The following is a 16,695-nucleotide window of genomic DNA, read 5'->3' as shown; positions in this document are numbered from 1 at the left end:
TGCTCGAAATTCACCTATTGGACGAAGAAGATGCACCTGGTTCACCTTTGCCCAACCGGCCCCAGTAATGTACCATGCACTTGGCAACTGACCCAGGACTTGTAGGATGATGTAGCATCACCTACACCATCATCAAAGCCCTTATAGATGATCTTCGACTCATTTGGAGACCAATGACGTTATTATTGTGCCCCCACATCCACTGGGAGCACCACGAGTTTATTGTTTGGAGAACGAGGGGCCAACCCCTTGTCCATCACTTTTGAGGGTCCTATTCTTCATTATGGCACCTATGGACTTCATCTGGCCTCTTGGAGGGCCCTATGACATGTATTATTTATCATCTGACCTCTTAAGAGGCTTATTATTTCATTTGTGGGCTTGTCACCAAAAGTTAGGTTATTAGTACATTATTTCATTTTTGGGGCTTATGTAGGCCTAAGAGACTAATTTAAACTCCTCATTAGTGTATATATACAAGTGAGATGAGCTCATTTTCTCATCATCACTTTGGATTGGATCTCTTTTCTCTCTTGAGAATTTCACACTTTTGCTTAGAGGATGAATTGGAGCTTTATGGACGAATTTTGATGTTTGGATTTGGCTTATCTTATCTTGGAGCTTCTCTATTGTCAAATTGTGGATGGTTGGATATGTTATATTACATGTAAGTACATGCTTCTAATGCTATTCTTGTTTTACTTTGTCATATACATTGGATTGGGAATTTCACTATTTTTAGGGCTAATTGCTACATGCATTTACAGTTTACTGCTTAAATTGTGGAATTTTGTCTCTATTAGCATCTTTCAATGTATGGGCCATGTAATTTTGAATGAAATTTCCTAGGGATAATTCTATCAACGAATTCATTTTGATAAGCCATCACTTTTTGCAAATTGAAGTATAAAGCTGTAAGGTTGCTTCCCTTTGCCCTAGAAGGCAAACAAGGTAGTCTTAAGGCCTCCTTCCATATTTATCCTAGACTCCATTCTCCCAAGACTAAGACACTGATCTACCAAGAGGTGGTCACTCAAAAAATCAACTCTTTTTCACCTTCTTCTAGGTCTAGCCATGTTGGGTCACATAGGGCATCATTTTCCTGATAAAGTAGCCCTCCAAAAAGTTCTATCTCCTAGCCTCTCATACGCTGGTGTGTCCTCAAGGTCTCCTCCCATTTTTAAGCGATTCCGACGATGGAGTTGTGAGAGAACCCAAGCCCTAGCTTTGAGATCAAACTTTGCCTTGGTATCCCCAATGCTATTGCTTCATAGGATTAATTTGACACATTTAAGTGAAAATTCTTGCTTTGATCCTTTCCCCCTCTTTGTCTGGGTTAAGAACATCATTGGTTGCTAAATGCTTGCCTCTTAAACTAGACTGGCGCTGGGTCCACTTGGTCTCATGTGGTCCCACTCCTTTGAAAAGACAATTATTCAAGAACCATTTGGGATACCAATTTCAATAAGGATTTTAGGGATTGGGAAACTGTTTCATAAGTTGTATTCCCTAAACCTAACCCTCAAATCCCTACATCCTTCTCCTAAAAGACATTGTACTTTGCGTAGAAAGCAAGCAAGCTCTATTCTTGACTCTTTTGGAAAGGGATTGTTTGGGTCATGTTATATCCATTTGTTGATTTATCCTTCATTGTGATTCCATATATACTAGGTCTCCTCCCATCGGTGACAGTCCGTAAATAGTAGGGAGCCTTAGCTGAGGTGATAGTGGGCTAAGTCTCCATTGGTTGCCCTTGGTCTAGCATTTGACCCTTTAGGTCCCCTGCTAGTTTGAGCAGTAACATTATGGTGTTGTTGCTAGGGACACGAAACTTGTATTTTGTTCCCCATATGACATATTGACATAACATTATTGGCGACTCCATTGGAAGAACGAAGCCCCAGTTCTTCATTGAACTTTAAGGTCGATGCTTGTAGGGTGGAGCAAGCATTTTTCTAGGCATATTTAAATTCACCTTGGCAATTCCTACATATTTTTCATGTATATCTCAAATAAGTTGTCTTTATTTGATTGGACATTGCTAGCATCTCTGGGCATCCTAATCATGTCGCGGGAAGTATGGTACGTGGGGTGCCCGTGTTTGATGGTTATCCACTCTCTGCAATTGACCACATAGAAAGATTTAATGCACATGCTTCAAGAGAGAAGATTGTTCACCAAGATGTCCTTACATTATTGTTCATGGGATCTCTCAGTGGTCATAAGTCATGGCTGCATGATCATGAACCTAGGAGCATCTCATCTAGTGAAAAGTTCGTTGATGGTTTTCTTAAACATTTTCAAGTACACCCTGCATTAAGCATCAAAGAGGAAGCCTTCATCGAGCATCATCAAGACATTGAGAATATAAGTAATGAGCAAAAAGATGAGTCCTCCTTGGGTCCACATGATGAAAAGGATGATTTTGAGGACACGTGTTGGGAAGAATGAGTCTATGGAAAGTGAAGTTGAGACTAACGTTACCTTTCTCAAGGATAATACTCCCGATGATTCTCCTTTTGAGAACTTTGAGGAAGGTGATCCCATTAGCTCCATAGAAGATGACATTGGGGATTATTTCCATATTGAGAAAGAGAAATCGGAAGTTGTTGGCCCTCAATTTGACTGTGCACCCATTTATGACATTGACAAGGAGGATGAGGTTGAGAGTGGTCCTCCCTTTCTCCCGAGCATTATTTATGAGGACATATCCATCGATACCCTTGGGAAGGAGAATTATCACTTTCCCTTGCATGAAAAGGAGCAATTGGAGATGATTGATTCTCCTTTTTGGGAAGACCCTATCTTTGATACCAACAATGATAGGATTGATAAGGCCCTTGCTCATACCTACCTTCCTTATGATTTCGGGAGTATATTCAAATCACTTGAGCCTCTAGAGTTGGATTTTTAGGAAAAGGGTCCCATTGAGACTTCACCTTCCCCTTTGCCCTTTTCTATTGTTCATCATCTTGAGTCTTCATCAAGTGATTCCCTCACCCCTTGTCATATGATCTCAAGTGACCGTGAGCCCTTTCCCCCTTCCGAGTATAGTGTCAAGGAAGAGCCCCTCATTGATTATACTTTACCTCCTTGGACACACCCTCAGGGTCTTGATCACTCCATGACCTCCCCTCTCCAATGTGACCATCACCTTGAGCGACCTATTTATTGCACCCCTTCCCTCGCCCTTCGTTCCCCTCTCATCACGACCTTGTGGCATCTACAAAGCATGATATTATAAACAATGATTATGATAGGGAGTTGTTGAGAGTGATAATTCCACCATTGCGTACTTAGAGGGAAAGTCCTGCACTTCTAGATTGGCTTATTCTCCTTCTCCTAGGGCTTCCTTTTACCTCGAATGGAGATCATATTTTCCCACCTCCCACCCGCTTCATCCTCCATACAAATGTATCTACATTTGCTTTGAGATTTGCTACATGAGTAGTCATACTCGCAAGCATATGTATATTGATATGATGATATGTTGGTTGCACTGGCTTTATGATTACACTTAGCATTAGCATTATTATATGCATGTTAGGGTAGGATGCATTGCATGCTAAGTAACTTGACACGGGGATTCGGGATTCGTAGGATACGGGGATTCGAGTGTCGGATTCGGACACGTTGACCCCCTGGAACAGGACACATAGGATTCGTTATATATATATATATATATTAAAAATTAGATATTTCTTACACAAATTCTCATTAATGATACAAATTCATTGATTTCAAACATAGATCTTCATCTAGATGTTAGTTTTACTGTTTACAAAGTAAGTTAGTAACATTATAGCATGCATAGTACATACAAAATTCAAATACATGTCACATAAATCATGATTCATAAATGAAAGACAACTTACAAAATAGTAAGATAAAGACATTGACGGCTGTAGTTTTCTCATTAAGTCATCAAATCAAAATGTGTTACATAGGTAGTGCAATGCCAATGGCAAATAGAAATAGAAAATATAAAACAACTATAGGTATACAAGCCTCAAGGCAATAGGTAGCCCATGACTCATGAGTCATCAATCCTCATAGTCATCATCAGAATCAGCATCAATGTCCTTATCATCATGGTCACCACTTCTCTTCTTTGCATCCTCCTCCTCCCCTGTATCCATAGTCGCCTCTGCATCTGCTGGTGTGGAGGATGACCCCTCTAAAATATCACTGTCATCAAATCTAACAGGCTCTAGCACTAGATCATTGAGATCCATGTTAGCCAATGCCAACTCAACACTGCTGTCCAGACCCATATCATTAGGAAAGACATCCCACATCTTTGTCTTTCCGCTCAACCACTCTTCCCTCTGCCTGTAAATAAGACGAAGGTTGGTGTGCACATACACCATTGTCTCTGCCCTGGATTGCTCAAGCCTGCTCTTCTTCACACTACAAATTCCCATATGTGCTCCAATTCCTCCCACAACAAGAGGATGAAGTCACCTGAGAGAGGAGCCTCATGGCTAACTGCTGAAGAGGAGGGCTTGTTGCTCCATGATTTGCCCACCAAGAATAGGGCTTCTTATCCCCCCTGTCTCTAATCACATCATATCCTGCAAATCGACCAATGCCAGTGGAAGACTCTGCAAAGGCATCCTCCACCTCATCAAGCAATGCTCTATCCTGGAAAACCCGCTTGAATGCATCTTTCCTCCCTTGTGAGATTTCACCATCCATGTGAGAAAGGAATCTGCGGGAAGGTCCACCATTCAGCCACTCAGGGCTGTAGTATTTTGGGTTCAATGAGTGAGCCAAACAATGTAAAGGTGTGCAATTTTTGTCCCATTTGCTGACAAGAATATCCTGTATAGTACCACAGAAGGCCTTTAGTGATGTCTCATACTCGGGGCACTCACTCTGTAGAATAATGCTCCTCACAGACTCAATCATGGAATCCCATCCCTCATAAACCTCTCCTAGGATGGGTTTGTCTGTATCTGCATAAACCCTCACAAACCTCATAAACCCTCCCTCATAAACCTCATAAACCTTCACTTTTTTGGGATTTGAATCCCAAAATCGGGGCACGATGTGTCCTAACGGGACACGACTGAGATTCGATCATGTCCCGTTAGGACACGTCGTGCCCCATTTTCGGATTCGAATTCCCATCGAATCGTGTCAGATTCATGGGATTCAGACACGTGGCCTGTTTTGGATGAATCCGGTTTGAGAGATTGCATGCTGATTTTTGCATTGGAACTAATGACATATGATATTTCTCATAATAGATTAGTTGCATTTATATTAAAAAAACTTCATTTACTTCTATGAGTTGATTTTATGGGTCTAATCCAAGCATGTGCGATTATGTGACGCTGCGAAAACATGTTTCCCAGTGTTTTTCATCTATTATATGTGCAGGTAACAAGTCTACTGTAACCCAGAGATTGTTCGAGTTCTCGTGACCTCCCGTTCGAGTAGCTTCATCCACTTTTCGAGAGATGATGTCCCAATTGGAGCGAGATGTTACCCACCATTTTGTGGGTGATATCCCTAGGAGAAATTTTTTCTCCAAAATAGTCCTTAGCCGATAGCCAACAACCCTTTGCAGCCACCAACTAGCTCGTTGTGCCATTTCTCCGCCACCTGAGCTAGCCATGTGGTCCCTCACCCATTTGCCATGATCATACGTTTGAAGGTGAGCCTCCCGAACCTAAAGGTATGCCTTGTCATTTGGTAATTGAATATTGTAGTCTGCTTATCATGGACACTTCTGGGCATAGATTAATGGGGGGATTCTATTGATGCTTTTAATCAGAATACTTCTTATGAATTAAGACGTGCTAAGAGTCATGATTATAAAGATTAGGTTCAATATAGACAAAGATCAAAGGACATACTAAGAATAGACATATAATTAAAATTAACCAAGATCTTGCATTTCACATTAGTTTTAGGTACTGCATGTCATATAAGTTAGTTATTCATCCAAGCATCAGTTATCCATCCAGTACTTGTCCTAAACTTACTCAGCAAGATAGTTGACTCCATAAGGAACTGGTATCAATCGTCTCCAATCTAATCGTTTAAAATATTGTTTAATCTAAAACAAGTATTTGGTCGTTTAACTGTGTCTGATGGATTGGTTGGTTCCCAACTAGCCCTTCTTCCATCCATTTCCGTAGGGTCTACCCATCCATTTTGTGCTTGTAGGGTGGAGCAAGCATTTTTCTAGGCATATTTAAATTCACCTTGGCAATTCCTACATATTTTTCATGTATATCTCAAATAAGTTGTCTTTCTTTGATTGGACATTGCTAGCATCTTTGGGCATCCTAATCATGTCGCAGGAAGGATGGTACGTGGGGTGCTCGTGTTTGATGGTTATCCACTCTCTGCAATTGACCACATAAAAAGATTTAATGCACATGCTTCAAGAGAGAAGATTGTTCACCAAGATGTCCTTACATTATTGTTCATGGGATCTCTCAGTGGTCATAAGTCATGGCTGCATGATCATGAACCTAGGAGCATCTCATCTAGTGAAAAGTTCGTTGATGGTTTTCTTAAACATTTTCAAGTACACCATGCTTGAAGCATCCAAGAGGAAGCCTTCATCGAGCATCATCAAGACATTGAGAATATAAGTAATGAGCAAAAAGACGAGTCCTCCTTGGGTCCACATGATGAAAAGGATGATTTTGAGGACACATGTGTTGGGAAGAATGAGTCTATGGAAAGTGAAGTTGAGACTAACGTTACCTTTCTCAAGGATAATGCTCCCGATGATTCTCCTTTTGAGAACTTTGAGGAAGGTGATCCCATTAGCCCCATAGAAGATGACATTGGGGATTATTTCCATATTGAGAAAGAGAAATCGGAAGTTGTTGGCCCTCAATTTGACTATGCTCCCATTTATGACATTGACAAGGAGGATGAGGTTGAGAGTGGTCCTCCCATTCTCCTGAGCATTATTTATGAGGACATATCCATCGATACCCTTGGGAAGGAGAATTATCACTTTCCCTTGCATGAAAAGGAGCAATTGGAGATGATTGATTCTCCTTTTTGGGAAGACCCTATCTTTGATACCAACAATGATAGGATTGATAAGGCCCTTGCTCATACCTACCTTCCTTATGATTTTGGGAGTATATTCAAATCACTTGAGCCTCTAGAGTTGGATTTTTTGGAAAAGGGTCCCATTGAGACTTCACCTTCCCCTTTGCCCTTTTCTATTGTTCATCATCTTGAGTCTTCATCAAGTGATTCCCTTACCCCTTGTCATATGATCTCAAGTGACCGTGAGCTCTTTCCCCCTTCCGAGTGTAGTGTAAAGGAAGATCCCCTCATTGATTATACTTTACCTCTTTGGACACACCCTTAGGGTCTTGATCACTCCATGACCTCCCCTCTCTAATGTGACCATCACCTTGAACAATCTATTTATTGCACCCCTTCCCTCTCCCTTCGTTCCCCTCTCATCACGACCTTGTGGCATCTACAAAGCATGATATTATAAACAATGATTATGATAGGGAGTTGTTGAGAGTGATAATTCCACCATTGTGTACTTAGAGGGAAAGCCCTGCACTTCTAGATTGGCTTATTCTCCTTCTCCTAGGGCTTCCTTTTACCTCGAATGGAGATCATATTTTCCCACCTCCCACCCGCTTCATCCTCCATACAAATGTATCTACATTTGCTTTGAGATTTGCTACATGAGTAGTCATACTGGCAGGCATATGTATATTGATATGATGATATGTTGGTTGCATTGGCTTTATGATTACACTTAGCATTAGCATTATTATATGCATGTTAGGGTAGGATGCATTGCATGCTAAGTAACCTGACACGGGGATTTGTGATTCGTAGGATACAGGGATTCGAGTGTCGGATTCGGACACGTTGACCCCCCAGAACAGGACACGTAGGATTCGTTATATATATATTATATATATATATTAAAAATTAGATATTTCTTACACAAATTCTCATTAACGATACAAATTCATTGATTTCAAACATAGATCTTCATCTAGATGTTAGTTTTACTGTTTACAAAGTAAGTTAGTAACATTATAGCATGCATAGTACATACAAAATTCAAATACATGTCACATAAATCATGATTCATAAATGAAAGACAACTTACAAGATAGTAAGATAAAGACACTGGCAGCTGTAGTTTTCTCATTAAGTGATCAAATCAAAATGTGTTACATAGGTAGTGCAATGCCAATGGCAAATAGAAATAGAAAATATAAAACAACTATAGGTATGCAAGCCTCAAGGCAATAGGTAGCCCATGACTCATGAGTCATCAATCCTCATAGTCATCATCAGAATCAGCATCAATGTCCTCATCATCATGGTCACCATTGCTCTCCTTTGAATCCTCCTCCTCCCCTGTATCCATAGTCTCCTTTGCATCTGCTAGTGTGGAGGATGACCCCTCCAAAATATCACCGTCATCAAATCTAACAGGCTCTAGCACTGGATCATTGAGATCCATGTTGGCCAATGCCAACTCAACACCGCTGTCCAGACCCATATCATCAGGAAAGACATTCCACATCTTTGTCTTTCCCCTCAACCACTCTTCCCTCTGCCTGTAAATAAGACGAAGGTTGGTGTGCACATACACCATTGTCTCTGCCCTGGATTGCTCAAGCCTGCTCTTCTTCACACTACAAATTCCCATATGTGCTCCCTCTCACAACAAGAGGATGAAGTCACCTGAGAGAGGAGCCTCATGGCTAACTGCTGAAGAGGAGGGCTTGTTGCTCCATGATTTGCCGATCAAGAAGAGGGCTTCTTATCCCCCCTGTCTCTAATCACATCATATCCTGCAAATCGACCAATGCCAGTGGAAGACTCTGCAAAGGCATCCTCCACCTCATCAAGCAATGCTCTATCCTGGAAAACCCGCTTGAATGCATCTTTCATCCCTTGTGAGATTTCACCATCCATGTGAGGAGGGAATCTGGGGGAAGGTCCACCATTTAGCCACTCAAGGCTGTAGTATTTTGGGTTCAATGAGTGAGCCAAACAATGTAAAGGTGTGCAATTCTTGTCCCATTTGCTGACAAGAATATCTTGTATAGTACCACAGAAGGCCTTTGGTGATGTCTCATACTCGAGGTACTCACTCTGTAGAATAATGCTCCTCACAGACTCAATCATGGAATCCCATCCCTGATAAACCTCTCCTAGGATGGGTTTGTCTGTATCTGCATAAACCCTCACAAACCTCATAAACCCTCCCTCATAAACCTCATAAACCCTCACTTTTTTGGGATTTGAATCCCAAAATCGGGATACGATGTGTCCTAACGGGACACAACCAGGATTCGATCGTGTCCCGTTAGGATACATCGTGTCCCATTTTCGGATTCGAATTCCCATCGAATTGTGTCGGATTCATGGGATTCAGACATGTGGCCTGTTTTGGATGAATCTGGTTTCAGAGATTGCATGCTGATTTTTGCAGTAGAACTAATGACATATGATATTTCTCATAATAGATTAGTTGCATTTAGATTAAAAAAACTTCATTTACTTCTATGAGTTGATTTTATGGGTCTAATCCAAGCATGTGCGATCATGTGACGCCGCGAAAACATGTTTCCCAGTGTTTTTCATCTATTATATGTGCAGGTAACAAGTCTACGGTATAACCCAGAGATTGTTGGAGTTCTCGTGACCTCCCGTTCGAGTAGCTTCATCCACTTTTTGAGAGATCATGTCTCAGTTGGAGCAAGATGTTACCCACCATTTTGTGGGTAATATCCCTAGGAGAAACTCTTTCTCCAAAATAGTCCTTAGCCGATAGCCAACAACCCTTTGCAGCCACCAACTAGTTCGTTGTGCCATTTCTCCGCCACCTAAGCTAGCCTTGTGGTCCCTCACCCATTTGCCATGATCATATGTTTGAAGGTGAGCCTCCCGAACCTAAAGGTATGCCTTGTCATTTGGTAATTGATTATTGTAGTTTGCTTATCATGGACACTTCTGGGCATAGATTAATGGGGGGATTCTATGGAAAGAACAGGCTAGGCTTGTGCTCTTGTCCCCTAGACCTCTTTTGGATGTTAACCAACCTTAGTCCCATGGGATCTCTTTTACTGACCCTTGGGCTTTAGGGATGGTATTACATGGGAAACCCCAATTATGGTTGCGTGGTCCCGTTCCTTCATCCACATATATTACTCCCCTTCCACTCATTATAACCCCATTCATCATTTCTCCCACCTGGGTCCACATTCCTCCACTACGTCCACATAGGGTTAGCTTTCCCCTTCCCCTCGCCCACACCTTGGGTCGGGTCTGGAATGATGCCCCAGAGGTTGATGTAGTTGAAAAGAAAAGAAAAAGCATAATTGGCCACATTCAACAGGAAGATGTACCACAAAATGCAAAATATGGCCGGGACAAACACATTTAGCACGTGGGCAAAAGCCAGTACATGAGCTCTACCCCATCATCATGGCTATCACCTTGGTTCCTACAGGTCCTAGATGAGCCTCCTTTATCATTTAAAAACCCATGATTATCCCAACCTCTAGTGGGCAATGAACCACCCTACTTTAAAGGGGGCATCCACTACTATATCTCACACATCATGCTCTTACCCCTTGAGCCCCGAGTAGTCAATTAAAGAAAAATCATAAAAGGAAAAAGGCATATAAAGAAGGGTGGAAAAATCAAGGTTGGGGCACCTCATGTACCACGATTGCTGCCTCCTATACATTATTTTTGAAGTTTCTAAGTCTAATAGTTAGTAAACCTCCATGTACTTTCTGATTTATTCCTTCCTACTTGTTTTGATTAATTAACAAGTTATTTACCATGTAAATATTGAAAATAAACACAAGCACATGCTCAACACGTTACAGATCATCAACTTGATCTGATAATGAGATCTAAGATAATTAATAAGGTATTATAGACTCATGTGTATGGATTTGCCTATGTTATTTTATGCAATGGATTGATCAGATTGCAAAATACATAGACTATGAAGCAGTAAAAGACTATAATAGATAAACACGTAAAAACGCAACAAGTTTAATGAGGAGTTCACCGAATACTCCTGAGCTACATCTCCTGGTCCAGCCTTCAGTGGTGGCCTCTCTATTATGTCTTCAAGTAGAGTTTTACAATAGTATGAGCTCAATTTGAGACTCAATACACAACAGATATAACAATAAGAGTTTTCTTGAACCTCTCAAGCTTTCTCTGAGTACACAGACTCTCTGAATCACTCTTTGTCTCTGTCTTAGCTCTGTCTCGGCACTGCCTGTCCTGTGTTCTATTTTCTATGGCTTTAAAGCCAAACTGCGCTGCCTGTTCGTTTCAGCTCCTCGGCTTTCAGTCTCCTCGACCTCTGTCCGCTCGAATCCCTCTTCTAGCATTACACAATCATTGCATAATGCCTAAAGGGGAGGTGGCCACCTATTCTGCAACGTAAGAGTGCCTTGGGCCCTTGAAACCCTTCAGAATCTCGAATGCGGTCGTTTTTTGCTAACACAGGAAAATGCATTCGCGACTGTGAAATTCTGCCAAAACACAGTTCATTTCGGACTTCAAAAGTCCTTAAATATGGTCTATTCCTCTATCGGGTCCGTCCTCAATCGCTATCACAAGTCGCTTCGGTCTTGCTCCAAGGTTCCCCTTTGTATTTTAGAAATACGTTAAAACTGCGAAAATGCATTAGAAATGGCTTTTCTTTGGACTTGAAACAATATATAATAGCCTTAAGGAACCCTTTCGGGTCCAGCTTATCGCATTGGCACTTCACCCCTTGTATTTCGTTTAATGAACGAAATACGCAAAATACATTGGAAATGTCTTTTCTGCTGATCTCAAATCTTATGCAATAATATTTATATAACCATCGGGTTTGGTTCATTGGATCGCAAATGTGTATGTGTATATGCCCACTCCCTTGTGTAGCCCCGATTGTGATATTGCGATGCAATTGATCGCAATCGCACATCGCGATAACCTCGGGCCGTTGTAAGCGCTCTTGTAATCTCCGATAGCGATCCTGCGATGCAACATGGGCCGTCGATCTGCACGCTTGATCGACTGTCCTAGTTAACTCCGCCGGTCGCTGTCGCAAGTGTTATATAGTCTGCGCCGATATCCGCTGTCTGCCTGTGCCGATTACGATTTGCCGATCAGATCTGGACCGTTGATTGGCCAGATTTGACGGCCACTGTGCATTCATTGTTCCGCCTCTGATACTCTGTTTTTTTCACTGTTTTCACGCGTTTTCTCTGGTTTTTTGCCTCTGATAGTGTTTTTCCGCCATTTTAAGGGCTCTTGGCATGCGATTGTTTGGATCTTTGGCATGATTTTTAAGAGATTTCAAGACTTAGAGAGTGTTCTTGGATCCATTTGGATCACAATTGAAGGAAATGAAAACAAGCACACAAATGACACCGTTATTTTTGGACTAATGTCCCCGGAAAAACCCAATGCGGGAAAACCGGTGCAGCTATTTGAGGGTTTGATTTATTAAGCAGTTTTAGAATACAATCTGGGTGCCAAATCCGGCTCACCCAACAGAGAAAAATCTCGGCAGTTCCGGCTTCTGTCCTCTGCGTCAGCTTTCCCGGCAGTTTCGTCTTCTGCACTTTGCATCAGCTTTCCCAGCAGTTCCGGCAGTTTCGGCTATTCCCAGCAGTTCCAGCTTCAGCCCTCTGCGTCAGCTTTCCCGACTATTCTGACAGTTCCCAGCAGTTTCGGCTATTCCCGCCAGTTCCGGCTTCTGCCTTCCGCGTCAGATTTCTTGGCAGTTCCGGTAGTTCCTGGCAGTTCCGGCTGTTCCCGGCAGTTTTGGTATTTGCACTCTGCGTTAGCTTTCCTGGCTGTTCTGGCAGTTCCGGCGTCTGCCCTTTGCATCAGCTTTCCGGGCTGTTCTAGCAGTTACTGGTAGTTCTGGCTATTCCTGACAGTTCCGGCTTCTGTCCTTTGCGTCAACTTTCCCGGCTGTTCCGGCAGTTCCTGGCAGTTCTGGTTGTTCCTGGCAGTTCCGACTTCTGCCCTCTGCGTCAACTTTCCCGGTTGCTGCGCTGATCCTCCTGACACTATCTCTTCCTTTCTACTTCTGTATTCACTGCCCCTCAACTGCAACTCCAGATCACTCTCTCAACTTTCTCAGCAAACCCAGCCCCAGAAAGTCAAAATCTTGATCTCTTGGTGTGTTTTCCAACTGACCCTCAAGCCTCCTCTTATATTTTTCTTGTTGGTTCATCAACGACCGAGATTAAATCTCTAATCAATGGCTAAGATTAGATTTGGCTTGATCCATGACTTTTGGACCATTCTAACTCAATTTTATATTAATTCACATTAATATTTTTTTTCTTAAGTTTAGACTTGGGAACTCCATTAAAAATATTAATTATTTTAATATCTCCCAAATTGGTTAGATTCCACCCAAACCATTTCTGGGTCTTGGAGATCTCATGTGCTATAGCCTCTCCACCAATTTTCATGGCTAGAGCACATCCGATGCTATCCCAAATCAACAATTATAAACCCAAGTGTGGGCTTCCCTTTTATTAGCTACCCTTACACCCCAGCATGTGGCCCAGAGCTGCCCCTTCTTATCCCCTACTTTATTCATCTCTGTATCACATACCACCACCGTTTAAAAGATATACCTTGGACATACTATCTCCTTTAGAAGTAGAAACCACCTAATAGGATACTTGGTTAACCCCACTTGGAGCTTGGATACATTAACACATGCCAAAGCCCATTATGGAAGGACATGCCATTATGAAGTCCCCACTTGTTGTCCATGGTTTGTAAGCTCTTTTACTCAATTTCCTTGATGACTTGTTGTATTGGAAGGCTAGGGGACACATTAAATCTTATGCAGGATTGCAAGTGGTCTCTCTCTTGGGTTTGGTCTCCCTATACGGGGTCCTAACCCTCTAGAGGGCCACATTGGCACATGTAGGGTGTGTGTTGAGAGCCATGGGCCTCCACAACAGTAGACAACATTCCGTGGATCCCCGAGGATGTTCTGAGATTGCTCGAGATTCACCTATTGGATGAGGAAGATGCACCTGGTTCACCTTTGCCTAGCCGACCCCACAAATGTACCATGCACTTGGTAGCTGACCCAGGACTTGTAAGATGATGTGGCATCACCTACACCATCATCAAAGCCCTTACAGATGATCTACAGGCATCTTTGACTCATTTGGAGACCCATGAGGTTATTATTGTGCCCCCACACCCATTGGGAGCACCACAGATTTATTGTTTGGAGAACAAGGGGCCAACCCCTTGTCCATCACTTTTGACGGTTCTATTCTTCATTATGGCACCTATGGACCTCATCAGGCCTCTTGGAGGGCCCTACGATATGTATTATTCTTAAGAAGCTTATTATTTAATTTGTGAGCTAGTTTGGTGGGCTTGTCACCAAAAGTTAGGTTATTAGTACATTATTTTATTTTTGGGGCTTATGTGGACCCATGAGACTAATTTGAACTCCTCGTTAGTGTATAAATACAAGTGAGATGAGTTCACTTGTTCATCATCACTTTGGATTGGATCTCTTCTCTCTCTTGAGAATTTCACACTTTTTCTTGGAGGATGAATTGGAGCTTTATGGATGATTTTTGATGTTTGGATTTGGCTTATTTTATCTTGGAGCTTCTCTATTGTCAAATTGTGGATGGTTGGATATGTTCTATTGCATATAAATTACATGCTTTTAATATTATTCTTGTTTTATTTTGTCATATACATTGGATTGAGAATTTCGCTATTTTAAGGCTAATTATTGCATGCATTTATTGCTTAAATTGTGAAAGTTTGTCTCTATATAGCATCTCTCAATGAATGGGCCATGTAATTTTGAATGTAATTTCCTAGGGATAATTCCATCAATAAATTCATCTTGATAAGCCATCACCTTTTGCAAGTCGAAGTATCAAGTTGTAAGGTTGCTTCCCTTTGCCCTAGAAGGCAAGCGAGGTAGTCTTAAGGCCTCCTTTCATATTTATCCTAGACTCCATTTTCCCAAGACTAAGGCACTGATCTACCAAGAGGTGGTCACTCAAAAATCAACTCTTTTTCACCTTCTTCTAGGTCTAGCCAAGTTGGGTCACCTAGGGCATCATTTTCTCGACAAAGTAGCCCTCCAAAAAGTTCGATCTCCTAGCCTCTCCTGCACTGGTGTGTCCTCAAGGCCTCCTCCAATTTTGAAGCCATTTCGACGGTGGAGTTGTGAGATAACCCAAGCCCTAGCTCCGAGATCAAAATTTGCCTTGGTATCCCCAAGGCTAGTGCCTCATAGGATCAATTTGACACCTTTAAGTGAAAATTCTTGCTTTGATCCTTTCCCCCTCCTTGTCTGGGTTAAGAACATCATTGGTTGCTAAATTCTTGCCTCTTAACCTAGGCTGGGTCCACTTGGTCCTGTGTGGTCCCACTCCTTTGAAAAGACAATTCTTCAAGAACCATCTGGGATACCAATTTCAATAAGGATTTTAGGGATTGGGAAACTCTTTCACAAGTTATATTCCCTAAACCTAACCCTCAAATCCCCACATCCTTCTCCTAGAAGACATTGTACCTTGCTTAGAAAGCAAGCAAGCTCCATTCTTGACCCTCTTCTAGAAAGGGATTGTTTGGGTCACTTTATATCCATTTGTTGATTTATCCTTCATTTGTGACTCCATATATACCGGGTCTCCTCCCATCGGTGAAAGTCTGTAAATAGTAGGGAGCCTTAGCTGAGGTGACAGTGGGCTAAGTCTCCATTTGTTGCCCTTGGTCTAGCATTTGACCCTTTAGGAATCCCCTTTAGGTCCCTTGCTAGTTTGAGCGGTAATAGAGCCTACATGATGTTGTGGCTGACCAGAATAATTTGCCCATGTGTGGGCAAAAATTCAAAAGCACACTTCTGTTTGTCGAAATTGAATGATCTTTATATCAATTTTGGTCCTCTCGAAAAGAGGAATTTAATGCAATCATCATCTCCATCAAATGAGTTGTTCGAAGGTGGAGTTTGGCCCTAGTTGCCAATTTTAACACTCCCTCTAAACTAGAGATAATTCCACTTGCCAATCCATCCATCATCATCGATCATCATGCTATCCTATCGTCATGAACCATCTTTGTATCTCATTTCATCTCTGCTCTGCTGAACACTGATATGAATAATGAAGAAGAATTGATCGAGAGTGAGTCACAAGGCCTTACCACACTCCACTAACAAAAGTCAGTCTTGATCCCAGATCAAGTAGTTGTGGGACACCATGCATCCTAGACATAGGGAGTATGGTAGTACACGATGCATCCATTGGTAGAGCTATGGTCCCTATCCTCTTTTCCCAACTCATTGGCCAGATGAGAGGTACCTCCCATGAGTCCCGGACTACATGGGTAGGATGTATGCTGGGGCATCAGCAGGAGAAGGTGAACCACTCACTCTACATACGTGTCATCAATCCTAGGGGAAGGTGAATCACTCACCTTACACACATGTCATCATGGGGTATCATAGGGGAAGGTGAACCACTCACCCTGTACATAGCGCACCAATAAGGGAAGGTGAACCACTCAACCTATCGCTGCTCATAACTCCAAGAAGAAACCCCAAGCCCCCAAGAGCTCCCATAGCTCAATGTCGAACTCAAGCGGGATCCTCATAGGAGGGTCTTTCCACGACCCAAAGACTCTCTCGGAAGGCTA

The sequence above is a fragment of the Pinus tabuliformis genome, chromosome 8 (genome assembly GCF_031772625.1).
Source record: "Pinus tabuliformis cultivar Carrire ecotype Pingquan chromosome 8, CPIR1, whole genome shotgun sequence".
Taxonomy (NCBI): Eukaryota; Viridiplantae; Streptophyta; class Pinopsida; order Pinales; family Pinaceae; genus Pinus; species Pinus tabuliformis.
This window is presented reverse-complemented; position numbering follows the sequence as displayed.